The sequence below is a fragment of the Cicer arietinum genome, chromosome 3, assembly GCF_000331145.2.
Source record: "Cicer arietinum cultivar CDC Frontier isolate Library 1 chromosome 3, Cicar.CDCFrontier_v2.0, whole genome shotgun sequence".
In the NCBI taxonomy this organism is placed as follows: Eukaryota; Viridiplantae; Streptophyta; class Magnoliopsida; order Fabales; family Fabaceae; genus Cicer; species Cicer arietinum.
Window position 1 is genome coordinate 48,691,102 of NC_021162.2, and position 9,009 is coordinate 48,700,110.

Sequence of the window (9,009 nt, forward strand, 5' to 3'; positions counted from 1 at the left end):
TAGATTTTTGTTAGTTTTCAAAGCTGATACTTCAAGTGCAAAAAACATAATCATATGAATTGTAGGACTTGTATATTGTATGAATTGAATATGCTATTTATACATGGGTTGTCCCTATTCATTCTAACTTCCCTCAGACTAACTAACTAATCATTCAAGTTAGTTAGTTAGTTATCACAAATAACTAATGTCTTACTTGAATTACAAGTCATCTATCACTTTCCCTTATTACATATAGTATTTTGGGGTTTTAGATGTCACAACCGGTACCTTAGTTGGTGTCACCCTAGAACGAGTCATGGCTTCCTGTTCTGGTGAAATGATCCTCTACCGACTGTCTCTGATATCTGAGAAGACTGATCCCTCTATGGTTGATGAGAATGAGATTACTTTGAGGAAATATACTATATCAGAGGGAACTTGTGTGGTGTGTATAAGCCACCCTTATTACTAAAGTTATTAGTAGATGATCAAATTAATTTTTTATTTTTATTTTTTATTTGTAGAGTCTTAGTGTCTTTCTATTAGTGGTTGTACTTATTAGGTTTTGGGATGAAGTATCAATGACGTACTTTGATAGTTGACTTTTTTTAGTGGGTCCATGGTATGTTGAATAATGTAATCATAATATTGAAAATTATATCTATAAAATAATAGTAATTAGATTTACTGTGATAACTAAAATTTTATAATATCCATAACACATAACATATTATTGGTGAAAATAGTTTGTTGATAATTTTTTTAACCAACGGTTGTTGTGTTACTACACTATAAATTTAATTTCACAATTATATATTCTTACAAATTTTTATAATCAATAATATTACGGTTCAAAACATTCCATATCCTATATATTATATATTTTCTTATAGAAAATTTGTTTACATAATCTTTGAAATATCTATTTCTAATATGAACTTAGATGAGTAAATATTATACCCGACATCACATGAGTATCAAACGTCGTATAAATTCAAATTACAAACGTTAATTCTTTTTAAAAAGTTCAATTAAAGAACGGACTAAACAACATATAGTAAAGAATCAAATTTGAAGTGGAATTCCTTTCCATCTTCTCTATGTTTATTGATGTGCTTTTTGTTTATAAGTTGTGTCAAATTAAAATAATATTTTAGTATTTTAATTTATGTGTCAAATATTTTCTATACCATTTAGCTGCGTCAGTTGGTATACGCTTGAGATTATCATTAAAATCAATATAATAAAGCCCCTAATTTCTAGAATAGCCTGCTTAAAATTCAAATGTATCAAATGCTTCCCACGCAAAATAACCGCGAACATTTACACCATCACTCAATATAAACATATAGAAACATAAAAATATTAGTTTCTCTTGATAACAAGTTACAAAAGCACACAGTTTTTTCTCCAAGTAGTGTTTCACATCCAACTACTTTTCATGGTAATGTTTATATGTGTCATCACTTTAAAATTGTCATCTATTGATATAAGATATATTACAAGCCAATAATAATAGATAGAATTAATTGCAGTTTTGGTTCTTTTATTAATACTAATTCACGAAATTGGTCATCATATTTTAAAAGTCGATAGTTATGGTCCCTCTTTTATATTTTTAAACTAAAAAATTACATTTTGACATATTTTAAATGACGTGACATAAAATTATATGATATAGAACCATCTAGATGCTTTAATTATTTATATGTCATTAATTTAATTAAAAATATTAAAAAAATTGAAGTTGAAAACTAATTTTGTGCGACATTTTATTTCAATTTCATATGTGTTAATCATTCTACATAATCGTATTATATGTCACGTTATTTAAAATATCTTACGTCATTATTTTTTAATTATTAGAAAGACTTCAAAACATATACTCTATCAATTTAAAAAACCTTACACCCTTCAATTATATTTCATTATGATGTCATATTGTTATATCACTTTTTAATCTATCTCAACAACTATCCATATAGTGAAATATTGAATGATGATATTAAATAATTTTATACTATAAATGCATATTCACTAAACTCTATCTTATTCTAACTTGTTATAATTTTCTCCTTTTCTCTTAAAAATGTACTTGGATCAATTCATATAATAAAATATAGTATTCATAATTTGTTTCAAATTTTTTATTAACTCTCTTTAAGTTGAGTAAAAATATTATACATGTTTGTGATAGACAAACACCATACAAATACGAAAGAAATAGATTTTAAAAAAGAACATTAAATCATACAAAAATAAAACACACATGCATATTTAATAGGTGAAAGGAATAAGTTCAATTCTATAAATTATCAATTATGTCATATAATATTTCTTTATTAGCCATGAAATTATACGGATGAGAAAAATGACTTACTTAATTGCTGCTTTGGTAGCGTTTATATGTGCGGCAATATAAGCAATTTGGTGCTCGTCTTTCAATGGATTTGGGATTTTGTTAGAAGCAACACCTATATAAAGAGAATATCGCAAAGAAAAGAAAGTTGATTAATCCTTTTTGTGGCATGAATTATAGATGATAGTTATATTTATGTAAGTGTGATCAAAAGCAACACCAACCATTTTCAGTGATGTATATTTTGGGATTGTTGTACTTTTCCTTAATGTAAAGTAACATATTATATAATCCTTCTGAATAGACATAGTTCCAAGCATATGGATCCTACAAGTTATCAACAACGAACAAAAAGTTAAATTATAGTAATTACATTATTCCCCAAACAAATGTTATTCTTTTAAATTATTATAATTATTTTCTCACCTTGTAACCAAGAGGTTTTCCTTCTGCGTTAAAAACTACAATTATAAAATAATAATCAAGAATTAGTAATCAATTAATAATAGTAACTTTTCTTGCATATCAAATAAGTACAATTCTATTGTTATAGTCGTTATTGTCAACTTCAATTACCATTTTTTAATAGTTAAGTTTTTGTTTACATTTTAGTATTATTATTATTATTAAATTTAGAACTTTGTTTGAGCAAAAACATACCTTCCGATCGAGCTAAAGCATCATAATTGTCACCAATAGACTTAGTTCTATTCGGTTCATATATAGCAAAGTGAGAGGTATAATAATTGATCCCGATAAAGTTTGTGCTTCCTTTTAACATTTTTTTTCTCTTTTTTAGTGAATTTGGGTAGTTTATTTCCCACTAGCTTTCTCATTATTTTTGGGTAATTCCCATGGAACACCGGATCTAAAATCCTGTATATAGAAATAAATGTATAAAAAAAATTGATATATATATCTATTGACGATTAAAAATGGATATAAAAATTAAAGAAGTAGAACATTACTCTATTGATAAAATACAAAAGGTGTGTGATTTATAGGGTAAGTAAAATGCACTAACCATCCCCAATAAAAATCCATTAATCTTTGAGTAGCATCCACATCCTCTAGTTTGGAACTGTAGGGCACATAACATCCTGACGAAAGAGCGAGTCCTATTTCTCCCCCTTGTATTGCCTAAATCAAGTAATCAATGAAAAGTTAAAACATTTTGATTGCCCCTTATTTTATAAACTAGTTTGATTAATGTTTATACTTGAGATTCTCTTCATTCCTTTCATTGTTATAATATTTTCCATTAATACACATATATTTTGAGCTATTATTGTTGTTGTATATGTAATGCAATATTCACAATGTGTCTTACTTGGAATTTTGTTCTATATAACTTTGATGCTGTAGCATGGGCAAGGAGAAAATTATGAAGTAAAGTGTATGATAGTATACATTTTCTAGTAGTTTTGCATTCCTCATCCGTAGAGATATTATCGATGTTTAACATGTATTGAAATATAGATGTGACTTCAACTTCATTGATAGTTGTCCAATATTTTACTCTATCCCCATATGTTTTAAATAGAAGCTCACTATAATCCTTGTAATGTTTTCTAAAATTTAATTTTAACATAAACAATATAATCATGTATTGTGAAATTCTTTAATATTTTGTATAGATTAACATAAAGTTAAATCAATTTATTAAAAATAAAATATCTAGATGAGATTATATTAAGATAAGCTTACACAATGGAGTGATTTAAGAAACCACCAAACTTTTGTTTAAGAGCCAATGGATAGTCAAAGTGAAGGATAGTCACAAAAGGTTCAATACCTGGATATATAATTTGACCATGTAAAGCAAAAAACTTAAAGCTGTTGTAGTATTTTAAACAATTTTCTTACTGAACCCAATTATTACAATGAATATTAGATACTTCAAATCATACCATTTTTGAGTAACTCATTGATCAAATTGGTGTAAAAGTCGATACCTTCTTTGTTTATACCTCCTTCCAAGGTCCCATCTATACAATGTTGGAACAAACCCTAATAACGTTGTGCTCAACAATCCATGTCAATTACATGATGAATAGCCAAAGGCGGAAGCGTACCTGTGGGAATTGCCATTAATGAAATCCTGAGATGATGATGATAGAGCCAATGGATTGGGTGATCTTCCTCAGCAAAACACCCTGAAGACCTTGCTCTCTTGATGGGGATAGAGAGAACCAGAGAGTTTTCTCCTTTAGGGTTTTGAAACTGAATAGTCTTGTTGTCTTTGCCTTGGGGACCATTACCCCTATATATAACTATTATTAGTTATATCCCAAATTGCAGTATTTCCAATTCAGCTCCTCATTAAATTAGAAACTGCCTGGTATCTACACTATTAATTTTCATAACCATTATGCTCTTTAGCCATAAACTATTATATTTTATTTGACCCCTAGTTTATTGGCTAATTATATAATGACCCTAACACACTTTATTAATTAATTACATATGTGACCCATAAATCTTACAATCTCCCATTGGTCACACATGTATCCTTAGGAGTGTGTTAGACTTTATGACGTCAAAAATGTCATTATAATTACCTTGAGTATAATCCAAATTGTCCCGTCCATTAATCATATCAGCACATGGAACCAAAGAGGCTTTCGTCATAATAAGCATAACTAAACCCATCAATGATCACCCGTACTGACACAACTAAATGACATAGACCCATTATGAAAAGTGTAGCATGAAAATTACATGAAGTTGGTCAATGCATGTCAATTTTCAACTGGTCCTACTTTATCGAATGAGATCATACCATAACTTAAATGTACAAAGTAACCAAAAACTGAATACTTTAAACTTTATTTCTGATCAGAAAGTCCAAATACAATGTATTTGTACTTTACAATTAAACATAGAACATGAATTACATAATGGACGAAACTCCCACTAAAATCAAGATTCCTCAAACTGTAGCACACCCATGTGAGCAGTATGCTCATGAAAGACCTTGGGTGGTAGACCTTTAGTGAGTGGATCCGCAATCATGGAGTTTGTCCTTAAGTGTTCTATGGATATCTGTCCACTTTGTACCTTCTCTTTAACAACTAGGAACTTAATGTCAATGTGCTTTGACTTGGTTGAGCTCCTATTATTGTTAGAATACAGGACTGCTGATCTATTGTCACAATACAACTTGAGTGGTCTTTCAATCCCTTCAACTATTTGCAGCCCCGTGACAAAATTTCTCAGCCAAATGCCCTGGTCAGATGCCTCATGAATTGCTACGAATTCTGCTGCCATGGTTGATGAAGCAGTAAGACCTTGCTTGGCACTACGCCAAGAAACTGCTCCACCAGCTAACAGAAAGACATAGCCTGAAGTTGATCTTAAGCTGTCTTGGCATCCCGCAAAATCCGAGTCAGAGTACCCAGTGATCTCTAACTGGTCTGACCTCCTATATGTGAGCATGTAGTTTCTTGTTCTCTTCAAATATCTCATGACCCTCTTGGCTGCTTTCCAATGGTCAAGACCTGGATTGCTTAAATATCTGCCTAAAATCCCTACTATGAACGCTATGTCTGGACGCGTACATACTTGGGCATACATAAGACTCCCTACAGCTGAAGCATAAGGGATCTTTTGCATTTCTTGAATTTCCAAACTTCCCTTAGGGCACTGTTTGAGACTAAACTTGTCTCCCTTAGCAACTGGGGTGTCCCCTGGTTTGCAATCCTGTAACCCAAACCTTTTGAGAACCTTATCGATATAGCTCTTTTGTGACAATCCAAGAATACCTCGAGATCTGTCTCGGTGTATCTGAATTCCTAATACAAAAGAGGCGTCACCAAGATCTTTCATCTCAAAATGCTTTGATAGAAATTTCTTAGTTTCGTGCAACATGCCTATATCGTTAGTGGCAAGCAGTATGTCATCAACATACAAGACCAGGAAAATATGTCTGCTCCCACTGAACTTATGATACACACAATCATCAACTGTATTCATCTCAAAACCAAATGAGAGAATTACTTGATGAAATTTATGGTACCATTGACGAGAAGCTTGTTTTAGCCCATAAATGGATTTTCTTAGTTTGCACACCATATTCTTTGGGTCTCCCAACACAAAGTTTTCTGGCTGCACCATATAGATCGTCTCATCAATGTCGCCATTGAGAAAAGCTGTTTTTACATCCATTTGATGAAGCTCCAAATTAAAGTGAGCAACAAGAGCCATGATTATTCTTAAAGAGTCCTTCGATGAAACCGGAGAGAAAGTCTCTTTATAATCAATCCCTTCCTTTTGAGTATAACCCTTAGCTACAAGACGTGCCTTATATCTCTCCACATTACCATTGGAATCCCGCTTGGTTTTAAAAATCCATTTGCAACCAATGGGTTTCTTTCCTTCAGGTAATGGGATAAGTTCCCAAACTGAATTGTCTTGCATAGACTTGTACTCCTCATTCATTGCTTCGATCCACTTATCTGAACGAGAATCTTGCATGGCTTGATGAAAGTTGACTGGGTCGTCTTCCGTCATGCCAACATTTTCCTCTACCTCATTGATAAATACTACATAATCATCCGAAATAGCATTTTTCCTTTCTCTAGTGGATCTCCGCAATGGAGCTGGCTCTTGAGGCACTTGTTCTTGAGGATCTTGAATTTGATCTGGATTTTGTTCTTCCTGAACAACCAGATCATCTTGAGTTTGTTCAATAATGGGAAAGTCAATTGGTGGAAGAATCAGTTCTGGAATTGTTACCGATTCTTCCTCAAAGACAAAATCTTTAACCTTAATCTTCCCCCCAAACTCAATATCCTCAAAGAACGTTGCCGTTCCCGTCTCAAAAATTGTTCTCAAATTAGGATCATAAAATTTATAGCCCCTTGATTTTTCTGAGTACCCTATAAAATAGCTGCTAATTGTTCGGGGTTCAAATTTCTTTTCATTCGGCCTATAAGGCCTTGCCTCAGCTGGACATCCCCAAACATGAAGGTGCTTCAGACTAGGCTTACGCCCAATCCAAAGCTCATAAGGTGTTTTAGCCGCTGCCTTAGTTGGTACTCTATTAAGAATGTATGCTGCTGTTTTTAATGCCTCTCCCCAGAGTGACTCTGGCAAGGTGGAATGACAAATCATACTCCTTACCATATCCTTAAGAGTCCTGTTTCGTCTTTCAGCTACACCATTCATGCTGGGTGACCCCGGCATAGTGTATTGTGGGACGATTCCACATTCCTCTAGGTATTTGGCAAATGGTCCCGGACGTTGTTCACCTGAACCGTCATATCTGCCGTAGTATTCACCACCACGATCAGATTTGACCTTTTTAATTCTTTTATTAAGTTGATTCTCAACTTCTGCCTTAAAGGATTTGAACACGTCTATTGATTGGGACTTTTCGTGAATTAGGTAAAGGTAGGCATATCTAGAATAATCGTCTATGAATGATATAAAATATTGTTGACCATTCCAAGAAGGAGTTGGAAATGGCCCACAGATGTCCGTATGTATCAATTCTAAGACGTCTGTAGCTCTATATGCGCCTAATTTCTTATCTTTAGTCTGTTTTCCTTTAATGCATGCTACACAAACGTTAAAGTCTGTGAAGTCAATGGAATCTAAAATTCCATCTGACACAAGTCGTTCAACTCTATTTTTAGAGATGTGACCTAGACGCTTGTGCCAAAGCACCCCTGAATTGAAATTGTCAATTTTCCGCTTAGTACCACGTGATTCCACATTCAAGGTTTCATTATAGTTAGCCACAGTTTCCAACAAATAAAGATTATCATAACCAGAAAGTAAACCGGTTCCAACAACATTCGAATTTAAAGACAAAGTAAATTCTTTATTCCCGAATGAACAATAATATCCTGATTTGTCCAAATAAGAAATAGAGATCAAATTCCGTCTAAATGACGGTACAACAAAAGTGTCTTTTAAATCCAAATAATGACCGGAACTTAATAATAATCTAAATTTTCCTATGGCTTCAACTTCTACCTTCTTCCCATCTCCTACATAGATCCATCTTTCAGTATCACTAGGCTTTCGGAAGTTCAGGCAACCCTGCATTGAAACACTGATGTTAGTAGTTGCACCAGAGTCTAACCACCAAGTGTTTCTAGGTACTGAAGCTAAATTAACCTCAGAACAGACCAAAGACAGAATCATACCTTTCTTAACACGCCAAGCGTGATATTTGGCACAATCCTTCTTCACGTGTCCAGAACTCCTGCAGAAGAAGCAGTTGTTATCCTTAGTCTGCTTCTTTTGTTCTGGACCCTTAGCAGCAGCTTTGTTCTTGGGCTCCTCAATTCTTTTCCTTTTGCCCTTGTCTTTAGAGATGCTAGTAAAGTGAGCACTTTCAGTCCTATCTTGCTTCAGCCTGTCCTCTTCTTGCACACATAATGAAATGAGCTCATTAAGAGTCCATTTCTCCTTTTGACAATTATAAGTCACCTTAAACTGACTGAATTGCGAAGGAAGAGACAGCAATACTAAATGAATGAGTAAGTCATCTGACAACTCAAGCTTTAGACCTTTAAGCTTAGAAGCAATGTTGGACATCATCATAATGTGCTCTCTTATATTTCCCTTGCCTTGATACTTCATGGAAATTAAATTCTGAAGCAAAGAACTTGTTTCAGCCTTATCACTTTTTACAAAGCGTTTTTCCATCTCAACAA

General features: G+C 33.0%; 1 pseudogene; it reads right to left on the reverse strand.

Annotated features, from left to right (window-relative positions):
- Positions 1 to 1,135: 1,135 nt before the first annotated feature.
- Positions 1,136 to 9,009, reverse strand: part of LOC101494752 (beta-glucosidase 13-like) — a 13,305-nt pseudogene continuing 5,431 nt past the window's right edge.